We start from the raw sequence: 15,777 nt of genomic DNA on the forward strand, positions 1-15,777 counted from the left end.
CGTTTCAGGTCGAGACCCTTCTTCAGACTGATGTCAGGGGGGCGGGACAAAGGAAGGATATAGGTGGAGACAGGAAGATAGAGGGAGATCTGGGAAGGAGGAGGGGAAGAGAGGGACAGAGGAACTATCTAAAGTAGGAGAAGTCGATGTTCATACCACTGGGCTGCAAGCTGCCCAGGTGAAATATGAGGTGCTGTTCCTCCAATTTCTGGTGGGCCTCACTATGGCACTGGAAGAGGCCCATGACAGAAAGGTCAGACTGGGAATGGGAGGGGGAGTTGAAGTGCTCAGCCACCGGGAGAGGGAATTCAGAGGAGAGGGAATCTACAGATATGGAAGGGTAAGGTGTAAAAACAACAGATCCAAGGGGACGTTGTTCAAGGAAAGTGCAGAATGGTTCATTGTTAGCTGAGGGAAGGTGACAACGAGGCTCACAATCAGTGATATTTAATCAGGAAGACAGTAGAACTAGTCAGAGAACTAGGTTGGGGAGGGACAGAGAGAGAGGGAAAGCAAGGGCTATTTGAAGTTAGAGACGTCAATATTCATGCCGTTGGGGTGTAAGCTGCCCAAGCGAAAGATGAGGTGCTGTTCCTCCAATTTGCGTTGGGCCTCACTTTGACAGTGAAGGAGGCCCAGGATAGAAAGGTCAGTGTGGGAATGGGAGGGGGAGTTAAAGTATTTAGCAACTGCGAGATCACGTAGGCCTAGGCAGACTGAACGGAGGTGTTCATCAAAATGATTGTTTGGTCTCGCCGGTATAGTTTCACATATGGAACAGTGGATGCTGTAGATGAGGTTGGAGGAGGTGCAAGTGAAACTCTGCCTTACCTGAAAGGACTGTCAGAGTCCTTGGATGGAGTCGAGGGAGGAGGTATAGAGACAGCTGTCGTTCAAGAAAGCCCAAGAACGCAGCAGGGGTTTGCCATGAGGCAGAAACAATTGTACACACAGTTTAAATTAGATTGACGTTTGGACTCACCTGGATGCAAAATCAAGGAGCTAGCTTTCACGTGCAGGTAAAAAAACTGCAGATGCTGGCCTAAATCGAAGGTAGACACAAAATGCTGGAGTAACTCAGCGTGTCAGGCAGCATCTCGGAAGAGAAGGAATGGGTGACGTTTTGGGTCGAGACTAATTTTTTTGTCGTGTTTCCTTTGTCAATTAACTGTATAAAATGAGGAGATGGTTAGTGAAGCCTTTAGTCGTGTTCCTATGGAAAACATGCAGCACGACTGTGCAAACTTTGTTGTAGAAAGGAGTTGCTTTGCAATGTTGTAGCACAGAAGTGGCGCAGCGGTAGAGTTGCTGCCTTACAGCGAATGCAGCGCCGGAGACTCAGGTTCAATCCTGACTACGGGCGCCGTCTGCACGGAGTTTGTACGTTCTCCCCGTGACCTGCGTGGGTTTTCTCTGAGATCTTCGGTTTCCTCCCACACTCCAAAGACGTACAGGTATGTAGGTTAATTGGCTGGGCAAATGTCGAGGTGTGTGTAGGATAGTGTGTGTAGGATAGTATTAATGTGCGGGGATCGCTGGGCGGCGCGGACCCGGTGGGCCGAAGGGCCTGTTTCTGCGCTGTATCTCTAAATCTAAAAAAATCTAAATCTAAAAAAAGAATGGCAATGATGTGTGAACATTTTTGATGTGCTCGCTGTGCCACTGAGTATCACATGTTTCTTCCTAATCAACCTTCACCAGCAGGTTACAACGCTGAGACAGGAGCTTCCTGGGGGTAGGGGGACTAGGGTCATTGCATGTCATTTTATGTAATACATATCCCCACCCCCCCCCCCCCCCTCGGGCACTCCTGCCATCAGTGACTGATCTCCCTCACCGGAATTTCCACTACCGCTACTGTGCATATATGTATATATTATATGTTTTACTATTCCATCGCATGCACTCTGGTTAAGATGCTAACTGCATTTCGTTGTCTCTGTACTTGTACACTGCACAATGACAATAAGGTTTGTATTGTAAAGTTTGTATTGTATGTCATTCTAATGAAATAAAAGAAAGTAAGTGACATAAGAGTAACAAATACAAAAATGTTGAGCCAAATGTATTTTGCAACAATCAATCTCACATCTTGTTCTTGCAGTTGATTAGTTTCAGAACAAGTTGGACTCGAACAATTGCTGAATATTGAAAATTAAATGAACAAGATAACAATAACATTGTATTATTTGGAATCTAAAAAAAAGCAGAGGGTGATGGTGGAAGGATGTTTTTTTGCGGACTGGAGATCTGTGGCAAGCGGTGTGCCTCAGGGTTCGGTGCTGGTTTGACATCTACTGTGACATCTACTGTGTATCAACGGTTTGGATGAGAAGGCATGATATGTAAGATTCCAGATGAAACTGAAGCGAGTGGTGTTGTAGTTAGTGAAGATGGTTGTCAAAAATTGCAGCAGGATCTTGATCGGCAGGGCAGGTGGGCTGAGGAATGATTATTGGAATTTAATACGGAGAAGGGTGAGGCGTTGCACTTTGGGAGATCTAACATGGGCAGGACCCACACAATGAACGGCAGGGTATTGTTGAGCAGAGAGATTAGAGATTTAGAAATGCAGGTGCATTGTCCCTTGACAGTCACAGGTAGATAGGATGGCCAAGAAGGCTATCGGCACATTGGCCTTCATCAGCCTGCTAATAGGAAACATGTTAAGCTGGAAAAGATGCATAGAAGGATGTTGCCAGGACTCAAGGGACGAGCTCCCAGAGGAGATAGTTGAGGCAGGTACTATCACAATGCTTAAAAAATATTTGGACAGGCACGTGGATAGGATAGGTTTAGAGGCATGTGTGCCATACAAAGGTGGTTGGGATATGTGTAGACGGGTGCTGTCTGTACGGAGTTTGTACGTTCTCCCCGTGACCTGCGTGGGTTTTCTCCGAGATCTTCGGTTTCCTCCCACACTCCAAAGGTATGTAGGTTAATTGACTGGGTGAATGTAAAAATTGTCCCTAGTGTGTGTAGGATAGTGTTAATGTGCGGGGATCGCTGGGCGGCGCGGACTCGGTGGGCCGAAGGACCTGTTTCCGCACTGTATCTCTAAATCTAAAAATCTAAAATCGAGATGGGGCATATTGGTCGGCATGGGCAAGTTGGGCCAGATGGCCTGTTTCCATGCTGTATGACTCTATAAAACATAATCCATCAACCATATAGCATATGGACACCATAGAGCTTCAGCCCACAAAGTCTGTGCAGACCATGATGCCAAATTAAACCGAACCCTTCTGCCTGTCTATGATCCATAACCCTCCATTCTCTGCATGTTCGTGTGTTTTTCTAAACACCTCTTAAACATCACCATCCTATCCACTGCTATTTTCCTCCCCCTAACCCCAGCAGTGCTTTCCAATCAGCTACCCAGTATCAATGTTTTCAAAAAATGAACTAAACTTGTATCGCGAATCTCATTTAAACTTTCCCCTAACTCACCTTAAAGCTGTTACCTGTTTCCACCTGTAGTCCAGGCGGCATTCTGGTGAACCTCCACTCAAAAGCCTCAGCTCCAAATGTGGTCTATCCAAAGTTTTACACGGCTGCAAGGTTCCTTCCTGACCTTTATGCTCAATGCCACGAATGATGCTATACATCTTGTTTCATCATCGGCGGTCACTCGAAGCGAGTGTGACTATCCTTTCCATAGGAAAGGACGCCTGTGCGTGGCTTTGCTTAACGTGCGGAGACTGGTGCACAGACAGCCACAACATGGTCCTTGACAGATCTGGGTCAGGATCCAGTGGCGTGGAGTCCAAGACGACCGGGGACCCTTTTCTGCTGCAGCCTTCATCCATCCACCTTCCCAGCCGTTGTGACGCTCCACTAAAGTCAGCCATCATCCTCCGCCTGTTCCACCGTTGAGGTCTTGGTTGGATTGCTCTGGGATATGGACCAAGCGCAGGCAAGTGGGACTAGTGTAGCTGGGACATTGTTGGTCGGTGTGGGCGAGTTTGGCCGAAGGGCATGTTTCCACACTGTATCACTCTATGACTCTATGACTTTAATAAGTACAATACTAAATTATTCAAAATAAAACCACCACCACAATACAAGTAAAACAAATCTTCCTTAAACAACTGTATCCCCATCCTCATTGAGGATGCATTCCACCCCCCGCGGTGCCCATCGGCCTCGGAAATCCCCCAGGACACCCGTGGACTGAGCGTAGTCCCTCACTAGTACCACCCGGGTGCGGACATAACCCCGGAAAAGCGGCAGGCAGCCGGCTTGGGCAGAGCCCTCTTCAGCCTGGCGCCGTGACTCGTGGATGGCCAGCTTGGCCAGGCCTTAATCCTCCTCCATTGTGGTTCCGATTGCAAAGTGGAGGAGAGGATACAACACACAAAGCAGTTTTGTTGTCCATGGGACCAGTGTGTCTCAGGGGCATTTGGAATCTCCTCAATGATAATTGATCAGTAATCCTGCTAATATTGAGGCAGCTCGTTTTGTTACAAATACCTATGAGAGAGAAAAGCGAGTGTTACTGATCTTCTAAATGCATTATGGTGGAACACTCTCCAAGACGGACGTAAAGCCCACCGTTTGACCTGTTTTTACAAAATGTTAAATGGTCAGCTCGACATAGATTACCACATCTACACCAAACACAAACCTATCAGGGGCAGACGAGGGCATTCGATTCAATTTGAGATACCAGCTATCAAGACAGATGTGTACAGCAATTCATTCTTCTCTTGCACAATTAAAGCATGGAATAGTCTTCACCCTACTATAGTTACTCAACCAGATGTAACTAAATTTAAGGCAGCTCTACTTCCAAGAAGCCCTTCTTGCTTAAGTCCATACTCCGCCACCTCCAGTTTAAATTCCATTTGTAATATTTTGGAGGACTATGAACCAAGAACAGATCTAGAGCACAGTAGGAAAAGACAGCTTTTCAGCTGTGATCTCGCAAGGCAGTAGTATGTTCTAATCGCATTGGCTTTACTCCTTTGGGGACAATGTTTTTGAAATGTGGGGAGGGGAGGTCAGATTCCAAGAAACCAGGCATAGAGATGCATAAGATCAAAGGAGCAGAATTAGGCCATTCAGCCCATCAAGTCAACTCCATCATTCAATCATAGCTGATTTATCTTGTAGACTAGATACCCCCTAATGTTATCACAACCTTTGAATCCTTGACTCCATCTTGTGCTGCTTGGTTGCTTCCTCCTGACAGTGATAAACGAGGGTAAGGCCATGGGGAAAGACATTCCTGAGACAGAGGCTCTGCCACGTTAGATGAAGGAGTTGAAGAAACACAGATTGTTTGACCTTCGAGGAGTTCTTGCTATCGAGGGCGTGCAGCATAGGTTTACTAGGTTAATTCCCGGAATGGCGGGACTGTCGTATGTTGACAGACTGGAGCGACTAGGCTTGTATACACTGGAATTTAGAAGGATGAGAGGGGATCTTATCGAAACGTATAAGATTATTAAGGGGTTGGACACATTAGAGGCAGGAAACATGTTCCCAATGTTGGGGCAGTCCAGAACCAGGGGCCACAGTTTAAGAATAAGGGGTAGGCCATTTAGAACAGAGATGAGGAAAAACTTTTTCAGTCAGAGAGTTGTGAATCTGTGGAATTCTCTGCCTCAGAGGGCAGTGGAGGCCAATTCTCTGAATACATTCAAGAGAGAGCTAGATAGAGTTCTTAAGGATAGCGGAGTCAGGGGGTATGGGGAGAAAGCAGGAACGGGGTACTGATTGAGAATGATCAGCCATGATCACATTGAATGGCGGTGCTGGCTCGAAGGGCTGAAGGGCCGAATGGCCTACTCCTGCACCTATTGTCTATTGTCTATTGTCTATTGTCTATTGTCTATTGTCTATTGTCTATTGTCTATTGTTGCATGACAAAATTCACCGTCACCTTCAATGTGGCAGCATCGCCTTTAGTAATTGAGGAAAAGGATATTTTGAAGATCAAGAGCTCAGACTTGGGGCAACAGTCTTGAAATACCAGGCGGCCTGTATTCCTGCTTAGGGCGGCACGGTGGCAGCGGTAGAGTTGCTGCCTTACAGCGAACCCGGAGACCCGGGATCGATCCCGACTACGGGTTCTGTCTGTACGGAGTTTGTACGTTCCCCCCGTGACCTGAGTGGGATTTTTTTCCGAGATCTTCGGTTTCCTCCCACACTCCAAAGACGTAGGTTAATTGGGTTGGTAAATGTAAAAAATGTCCCTAGTGTGTGTAGGATAGTGTAATGTGCAGGGATCGCTGGTCAGCACGGACCCGGTGGGCCGAAAGGGCCTGTTTCCACGCTGTATCTCTAAACTAAACTGAGGCCTGGAATACCTGTATCCGGCACCCCAAGACATTAGAAGAATACCATCAACATCATCTCCATAAAATCCTCCAAATTAATTGGAAAGATAAGGAAAGCAATGGTAGTGCACTATTCAAGGCCAGTGCCCCCAGAGTTGACGTCTAGTTATTCACATCTGTCCGCATTTGCATGCTCGCCACTAACCCTGCAAAACAAACACTACACTGTTTCTGTGATGAAGAAAGATTATCAGTCAGACAGAGGATAGGGTTCAAAGATGTTCTCTCAGCCTCGTTCCCCACAGAAGTCAAGAGTGTTTAATTGTCAAAGGATCCGGTGCAGAACAATGACATTCTAATGCTGCAGCTTTAAGGATCATTAGCACAATGACACAACAAATAGACAAACACGAATGAACAATACAATAAATTGATAATCAGTAATACTACTGTAGACAATCAATTCCCAGACAGTTCCGGGAATCCCTGGTGGATGACTCTTCATAGCATTTGTGTTTCTTCGTTACCTCACGCTGCCTCGGCAAGGCCAGCAGCATAATCAAGGACGAGTCGCACCCTGGCCATTCCCTCCGCTCTCCTCTCCCATCAGGCAAAAGGTATACAAGTCTGAAAACGCACACCACCAAATTCTGGGATAGTTTCTTCCCAGCTGTTTTAAGGCAACTGAATCATACTACCACAACCGTACTGAACTACTGTCTACCTCTTTGATGACCCTCGGACTATCCTTGATTGGACTTGCTGGCTTTTCCTTGCACTAAACGTTATTCCCTTATCATGAAGGTAGACACAAAATGCAGGAGTAACTCAGCGGGACAGGCAGCATCTCTGGAGAGAAGGATTGGGTGACGTTTTGGGTCGAGACCCTTCTTCAGGTATCCCTTATCACGTATCTATACACTGTAAATGGCTCGATTGTAATCATGTATTGTCTTTCCGCTGACTCGATAATCAAAACATGTGACAGCAAACTAAAGTGAAATGTTTTGATTATCGAGAACCTCAAGGACATGTAATGGAAGTACATAGAAGCCCAGTATAAACAGTTATAAGAGTGCATGTCCTCATAGACTACGGGCCTATCCTTCAGGCATTGTCTGTCTCACCTCAGGACAATAGACAATAGACAATAGACAATAGGTGCAGGAGGAGGCCATTCGGCCCTTCGAGCCAGCACCGCCGTTCAATGTGATCATGGCTGATCATCCACAATCAGTACCCCATTCCTGCCTTCTCCCCATATCCCCTGACTCTGCTATCATTACGAGCTCTATCTAGCTCTCTCTTGAAAGCATCCAGAGAATTGGCCTCCACTGCCTTCTGAGGCAGAGAATTCCACAGATTTACAACTCTCTGACTGAAAAAGTTCTGACAGGAATTGTCTATGACATCCACATTTGCCTCATCAGTTACCTAAGTGCCTTTGGGGGCCTGTGCTATGCAGTCACCTCAGAACGCACGAAACCTGAGCGGAGGAAAGTCGTTGTCAACTCTGAGGAACTGCCGAAGAAAGAGGAGAGTGGCGAGCAAGTCTAGGGAAAGAATTTTAACTCCATTTTATTATTCAGAGCAACAATTTAATCTGTGCGTCGTGCGTCTTGTGCTGCAATACAGACCACAATGATTTTAATACAGGCTGTGGAGAACCTTTGCGTGACTGTGGTCAGACGGCCCATTGAAATATTCAGGTTGTGTCCTATCATTCAGGTGGGCTGCTCTGGTCCATTAAACTAGTTGGAGAAGAAATGGAGGCTGTCACAACGAAAAACCTCTCGAATTCCAGGCCGAAGGTAGAAACAAAATGCTGGGGTAACTCAGCGGGTCAGGCAGCATCTCAGGAGAGAAGGAATGGGTGACGTTTTGGGTCGAGACCCTTCTTCAGACTGATGTCAGGGGAGGGGGTGGAACAAAGCAGGGATGTAGTAGGAGACAGGAAGACAATAGGAGAACTGGGAAGGAGGGGGGGGGAAGAGAGGGACAGAGGAACTATCTGAAGTTAGAGAAGTCAATGTTCATACCGCTGGGGTGTAAGCTGCCCAAGCGAAATATGAGATGCTGTTCCTAGAAACATAGAAACATACAACATAGAAACATAGAAAATAGGTGCAGGAGGCCATTTGGCCCTTCGAGCCAGCACCACCATTCATTGTGAGCATGGCTGATCGTCCACAATCAGTAACCCGTGCCTGCCTTCTCCCCGTATCCCTTGATTCCACTAGCCCCTAGAGCTCTATCTAACTCTCTCTTAAATCCATCCAGTGATTTGGCCTCCACTGCCCTCTGTGGCAGAGAATTCCACAAATTCACAACTCTCTGGGTGAAAAAGTTCCTTCTCACCTCAGTTTTAAATGGCCTCCCATTTATTCTAAGACTGTGGCCCCTGGTTCTGGACTCGCCCAACATTGGAACATTTTTCCTGCATCTAGCTTGTCCAGTCCTATTATAATTTTATATGTTTCTATAAGATCCCCGCTCATCCTTCTAAACTCCAGTGAATACAAGCCCAGCCTTTTCAATCTTTCCTCATATGACATTCCCGCCATCCCTGGGATCAATCTCGTGAACCTACGAGATAGGCCTCACTCTGACAATGGAGGAGGTCCAGGACAGATTGGGAATGGGAGGGGAAGTTGAAGTGCTGAGCCACCGGGAGATCAGGTTGGTTAAGGCGGACTGAGCGAAGGTGTTGAGCGAAACGATCGCCGAGCCTGCGTTTTGGTCTCGCCGATGTAGAGAAGTTGACATCTGGAACAGCGAGATCCTGGACTGCTTCTCTGGGTCTCACCGGGGGAAAGCTGACTCCTTGTTTCCCATGACAACGTCTTGACTGGGGAGTGCACGTAAGTCGATAGGATTCATTGCACGGACGTTCAGACCAATTGAGCTGTAATCCATGCCCACTGCAGCTTGTTTACCTTTGCCAAAGGTCCACCACGGAAACACCATCTCCCTTGGCCCTGAACTCATTTTTCGAACACCTGTACAACAAGGACTCCTATGATATACTCAGGTTTATTGACTGCAACTCACTCTTCAAAACCATAATCCCATCCAAACCTATCTCCAAATTCCAGGACCGAGGAATCAGCTCCCCCTCAGAAACTGGATCCTCAATTTTCTGACCCACAGACCAGAATCGGTGAGCATGGATGACAATACCTCCTCCATGATAACTCAGCATTGGTGCCCTGCAAGCATGTGTTCTCAATCCCCTAATACATTCCCTTTACCCTCACTACTGTGCGGCTAAATTCAGCTCTAATTCATAATCATAATCATAATCATATTCATAATCATATTCGTAATCATAATCATAATCACAATCATAATCATAATCATAATCATATTCATATTCATATTCGTATTCGTATTCGTATTCGTATTCGTATTCATATTCATATTCGTATTCGTATTCGTATGCATATTCATATTCATATTCATAATCATAATCATAATCATCATCATAATCATCACTATCACCATCATAATCATAATCATAATCATCATAATAATCATCATCATCATCATCATCATCATCATCATCATCATCATCATCATCATCATCATCATCATCATCATCATCATCATCATCATCATCATCATCATCATCATCATCATCATAATCACAATCATACTTTATTAGCCAAGTATGTTTTGCAACATACGAGGAGCTTCATTTGCCATACAGTCATACCAATAAAAAGCATCAGGACACACAAAATGCATTTTAACATGAACATCCACCACAGTGACTCCTCCACATTCCTCACTGTGATGGAAGGTGAAAAAAAGTTCAATCTCTCCCTTCTTTGTCCTCCAGCGGTCGGGGGCCTCTAACTTCCGTTGACGGGACGATCTTGACTCCCGTAGCTGGCGGTGGGCCTTCCTCATCGGGGCGATCACGCTCCTGCATCGGGGGGGGGGGGGGATCTCAGCTTCTCCATTTCTCCATGCCGGGCGATCTACCTCGGGTCGGGGCTAGTCTAAATGTCGTGTGGCTTTTGAAGCTTCCCGATGTCGGTCTCACCCCGAGACTGCAAGCTCCTTGATTCTATCTGCAAGTTTGCTGACAACACCATTGAGCCATAAAAGACAAGAGTAATAAAAGGAGATATATTACTTAGTGCCTTGGTGCAGGACAATAATCTCTCCCTCAATGTCAGCAAGGTGAAGGAGCTAGGTACTCACATCAGCAACCATAATAAAGTACATGCCCAATTCACCATCAATGGAGCGGATGTGTTAACCGAAGTTCCTTGGTGTTAATATCACTAATGGGCTGTCGTGGCACTACATAGACATGACTGCCAAGTAGGCGCACCAATGCTTCTTCCTCCGGCAGAGTTTGAAGAAATCTGGCATATCTCCAGTGGTTCATACAAACCTCTACAGATGCACCATAGAGAGCAGACTGTCGGGTTACACATCACAGCTTGGTTTGGGAACAGCTCTGCCCAAGATTACGAAATTGCAGAGGGTTGTAGATGTAGTTCAGTCCGTGACACAGACCAGATTTCCCACCAGTGCCTCCGCCTAAAATTCATGCACTCGGAAAAGCGGCCAACCGAATCAATGACTTGTCCCAGCCCGGCAATTCCTTCTGCTCCTTGGTCCCATTCAACAAAATGCACAAAAGCTTGAGATCACACACCACCAGACTCAGCAGGTTCATCTCCTTCATTATCATGGTTCTGAAAGGTCCTTCCAGAAACTAGGCCAATGTTTCATTCACCTCTGCCGCATTGAGGACATTGCAGTTTGTCTAAGGAACTAGTGCACTACAATGTGCTACAATTCTGTGATCTGTATTCCACACTTTGCGTCTTCCCCTTTTGTCTTTCAATTGTACACGGGTTTGAACATTGCAGAGTTGGATATTTCCAAGGATGCATTGTGAACACACAATGATATTGATATTGAACGTATGATATTGAACGTATGAAATTATAAAAGGACTGGACAAGCTAGATGCAGGAAAAATGTTCCCAATGTTGGGGGAATCCACAACCAGGGGCCACACAGTCTAAGAATAAAGGGGATACCATTTAAAACTGAGGTGAGAAAAAACTTTTTCGCCCAGAGAGGTGTGAATTTGTGGAATTCTCTGCCACAGAAGGCAGTGGAGGCCAATTCACTGGATGAATTTAAAAGAGAGTTAGATAAAGCTCCAGGGGCTAGTGGAATCAAAGGATATGGGGAGAAGGCAGGCACGGGTTACTGATTGTGGATGATCAGCCATGATCACAATGAATGGCGGTGCTGGCTCGAAGGGCCAAATGGCCTCCTCCTGCACCTATTTTCTAAGTTTCTATCTATCTGATCTGTTTGGATAGCATGCAAAACAAGCTTTTTACTGTATCTTAGTACATGAGACAAAAACAAACCTAAACTCGAACCTAAACACTTCCTGTTATTCGCTGAAATTTAGAAGGATGAGAGGGGATCTCATAGAAACATATTATACCCTTAAAGTATTGGACACGATAGATGCAGGAAAAATGTTCCCCCTGGTGGGGGAGTCCAGCACCAGCGGTCACAGTTTAAGAATAAGGGGTTGGCCATTTGGGACTGAGATGAGGAAAAACCTTTTCACCCAGAGAGTTGTGAATCTGTGGAATTTTCTGCCACAGAAGGCAGTGGAGTCGAAATCACTGGATGTTTTCAAGAGAGGGTTAGATAGAGCTCTTAAAGATATGGAGAGAAGGCAGGAACGGGGTACTGATTTTAGATGATCAGCCATGATCACAGTGAATGGCGGTGCTGGTTCGAAGGGCCGAATGGCCTACTCCTACACCTATTTTTCTATGTTCAATGTTTCTATGTCTCTTCCCACTCTGCCCTTTGGTATTGTGCTCTTTTTCTTCTTCACATAACTCTCACTTTAAATGCATCAAATTAATTTTCTTTAATCCCTGCACTTGGCTTTGAATTTCACATTCTCATCATTCTGTGCAAAGAGATTCTCACAAATTCACTTTATGATCATTTTGTTTTTCTGATCCTTCTGAATTCATCCATCATCCTCATACATCCAATTCATCCGAATTCTGAAGGCACTTCATCAGGTCTTCTTCCGTGCAGAGCAGAGAGCTTCTGCCAACTTAATCTTACCGCCACCTCTTGCCCGTTTTACTCTTGGGAGCTAAAATAGCCTTTCCGGTGTGATCGGATTGCAAAATAAAATGCATTCAACATTATTTTCAGGCTGCAGATCTTTTGGCTCACTGTGTACCAGAGGCAACCTTATTTCTGATCTTTCAACAGTTGCCTACGCACAGCTCTCAGTCCACACTTCTCGGATCATTGGGAATGTGCTGTAAGACCAGGAAACCGGGGCGGCACGGTGGCGCAGCGGTAGAGTTGCTGCCTTACAGCGAATGCAGTGCCGGAGACTCAGGTTCGATCCTGACTACGGGCGCCGTCTGTACGGAGTTTGTACGTTCTCCCCGTGACCTGCAGGGGTTTTCTCCGAGATCTTCGGTTTCCTCCCACACTCCAAAGACGTACAGGTAATGTAGGTTAATTGACTGGGCAAATGTAAAAATTGTCCCTAGTGTGTGTAGGATAGTGTTAGTATGCGGGGATCGCTGGGCGGCACGGACCCGGTGGGCCGAAGGGCCTGTTTCCGCGCTGTATCTCTAAATGATAAATAAAATGATGAAATAAAACCCTCGCTCTGCAGAGCGACTGTTCTCTGACAAATGATGGTTCAGCAAATGCAGGCATACAATTGAAGGGAGCTATTTTCACGGTGGAAATCCTCTCTATTTTATGCTCTGTCAAAACAAATTCTTGCCCATCCTTCAACAGTACTGCAAATCAGAAAGGAAAACCATCCCCTGGAAGTTTTGCACGAACAAAGCTTGCAGCTTCAAACACAACAGAGGGACAACTCCACAGATTTTTGCCGGTGGATTATGTGGAAGCATTGTACTGTACATTCTCGAGTGTCCACAATGCATCCTTGTAAATATCCAACGCTGTATAGAAGGTTAGTGACTCTTGCAGTAAGAGTCACTCACCTGGAAAACAATATTGAAGCAAAGATTTCGACAAAGAATGTTCAGTTCAGTTCAGAGATACAGCGTGGAAACAGGTCCTTGCGGCCCACCGGATCCGCGCCGCCCAGCGATCCCCGCACTTTAACACTATCCTTCACCCACTAGGGACAGTTTTTACATTTACCAAGTCAATTAGCACTACAAACACATACGTCTTTGGAGTGTGGGAGGAAACCGAAGATCTCGGAGAAAACCCACGCAGGTCACGGGGAGAAAGTACAAACTCCGTACAGACGGCGCCCGTAGTCAGGATCGAACCTGCGTCTCCGGCGCTGCATTCACTGTAAGGCAGCAACTCTACCGCTGCGCCACCGGTAGATCTCGGAGGAGATCGACTGTCAACCATCTCTTTTGCTTCAGCTCCATGAAATTTATTTTTTAAATATATATTTTTTAAGGGTGGCACAGTAGTGCAAGGGTAATACAGTGGCACAGCTGGTCAAGCTGCTGCCTCATTGCCTCAGATGTCCAGGTTCGATCCAGGCCTCGCGTGCTGTCTGAGTGGAGATTGCACCTTCTTGCTGTGACTGCGTGGGTTTCTGCTGGATTCCTCCTACATCCCAAAGATGTGCAGAGTTGTAGGTTAGTCGGTCTCTGTAAATTGCCTCTCGTGCACAGGGAATGAACGAGAAAGTGGGATAACACAGAACTGGTGTGAATGGGTGATCAATGTTCAGCATGGACCTCCGCGGGCCAAAGGGGCTTTTTACATACTATTTCTTTCATTCAGTCCTTCAGAAATGGGAGTTGTCGGTTAGTTTTCATTACATACAATATCACACGTGAAGACATCTCCTATTACTCGGAAATAAATCAATCTGGAGAGTCAAAGCTTCTTGCTGCCACACTGGATGTTAGAAATAGACAAGGAGACTATTTTCTTATGAAGCTGTGTTTGATATATAGAGTGTGGTATGTGAAAGGGTACAGAAAACAGATGTAATAACTTTTAATCAGAATAATTTACTGAGAAAAGAAAATATTATAAGGCGGTAGGAATAGAGAAGGTTGTTTACAAGATGCTTAACTAGTTAAAATTCCTAGTGTTGGAAGAAACTGAAGTCTGAAGAAGGGTCTCGACCCGAAACAGTCTGAAGAAGGGTCTCAACCCGAAACATCACCCATTCCTTCTCTCCCGAGATGCTGCCTGACCCGCTGAGTTACTCCAGCTTTTTGTGTCTACCTTCGATTTATACCAGCATCTGCATCTGCAGTTTTTTTTCCTACACAAGGAACTGCAGATGCTAGTTTAAACCGAAGATGGACACAAAAAGGGTTTTGGCACGAAACGTCACCCATTCCTTCTCTCCAGAGATGCTGCCTGTCCCGCTGAGTTACTCCAGCTTTTTGTGCCTATCTTTAGTTAAAATTCCTGCTTATCTGTATTCATCCCCTCTTTTCCTGTCTAGAAGAGGGATAGTTTCCCAAGTCCTCATGTTCCATCCACCAGCCTCGACATTCAACCACACATTCTCTGTTATTTCTTCCAGCTTCAGTCTGGAGAGAAGGAATGGGTGACGTTTCGGGTCGAGACGCTTCTGCTTGCTTTGAAGTTTAAAGAGATTTGGTATGTCACCGAGAACACCAACAAACTTCTACTGATGTACTGTAGAAGACATCGGGTGGTCACGGTGGAACAGCGGTAGAGTTGCCGCCTTACAGCGAATGCAGCGCCGGAGACCCGGGTTCGATCCCGACTACGGGCGCCGTCTGTACGAAGTTTGTACGTTCTCCCCGTGACCTGCGTGGGTTTACTCCGAGATCTTCGGTTTCCTCCCAAACTCCAAAGACGTACAGGTATGTAGGTTAATTGGCTTGGTAAATGTAAAACTTGTCCCTAGTGGGTGTAGGATAGTGTTAATATGCGGGGATCGCTGGTCGGCACGGACCCGGTGGGCCGAAGGGCCTGTTTCCGCGCTGCATATCTAAACTAAACTAAAACTAAACATCCAAGTTGGTTGCATTGTGGCTTGGTATAGATATTCCAATGCAGATGAACGCAAGATGGCTGCACGGCATTGTGGACTCAGCTGGTCCATCAGAACCACAGCCGGCCCCTTCATAGACAGCATCTGCCTTAAGAATGTAGCATCTATAATCAAGGATCCGGGCTATGCCCTCTTCTTGCTGCTACTTTCTTGCAGGAGGTGTAGGAGCCTGAAGTCCCACGCCACCAGGTTCAGAAACTGCTCCTTTCCTACAATCATTAGTTTCTTGAACTGACACACACAACCCTAAAGCTACCTCAGCAACCGAACACTATGGATCACCTTTTGCGCTACCATGGATTTGTTTCAATAGACAATAGACAATAGGTGCAGGAGGAGGCCATTCGGCCCTTCGAGCCAACACCACCATTCACTGTGATCATGGCTGATCATTCTCAATCAGTACCCCGTTCCTGCCTTCTC

This window comes from Rhinoraja longicauda, chromosome 4 (genome assembly GCF_053455715.1).
Source record: "Rhinoraja longicauda isolate Sanriku21f chromosome 4, sRhiLon1.1, whole genome shotgun sequence".
Taxonomy (NCBI): domain Eukaryota; kingdom Metazoa; phylum Chordata; class Chondrichthyes; order Rajiformes; family Arhynchobatidae; genus Rhinoraja; species Rhinoraja longicauda.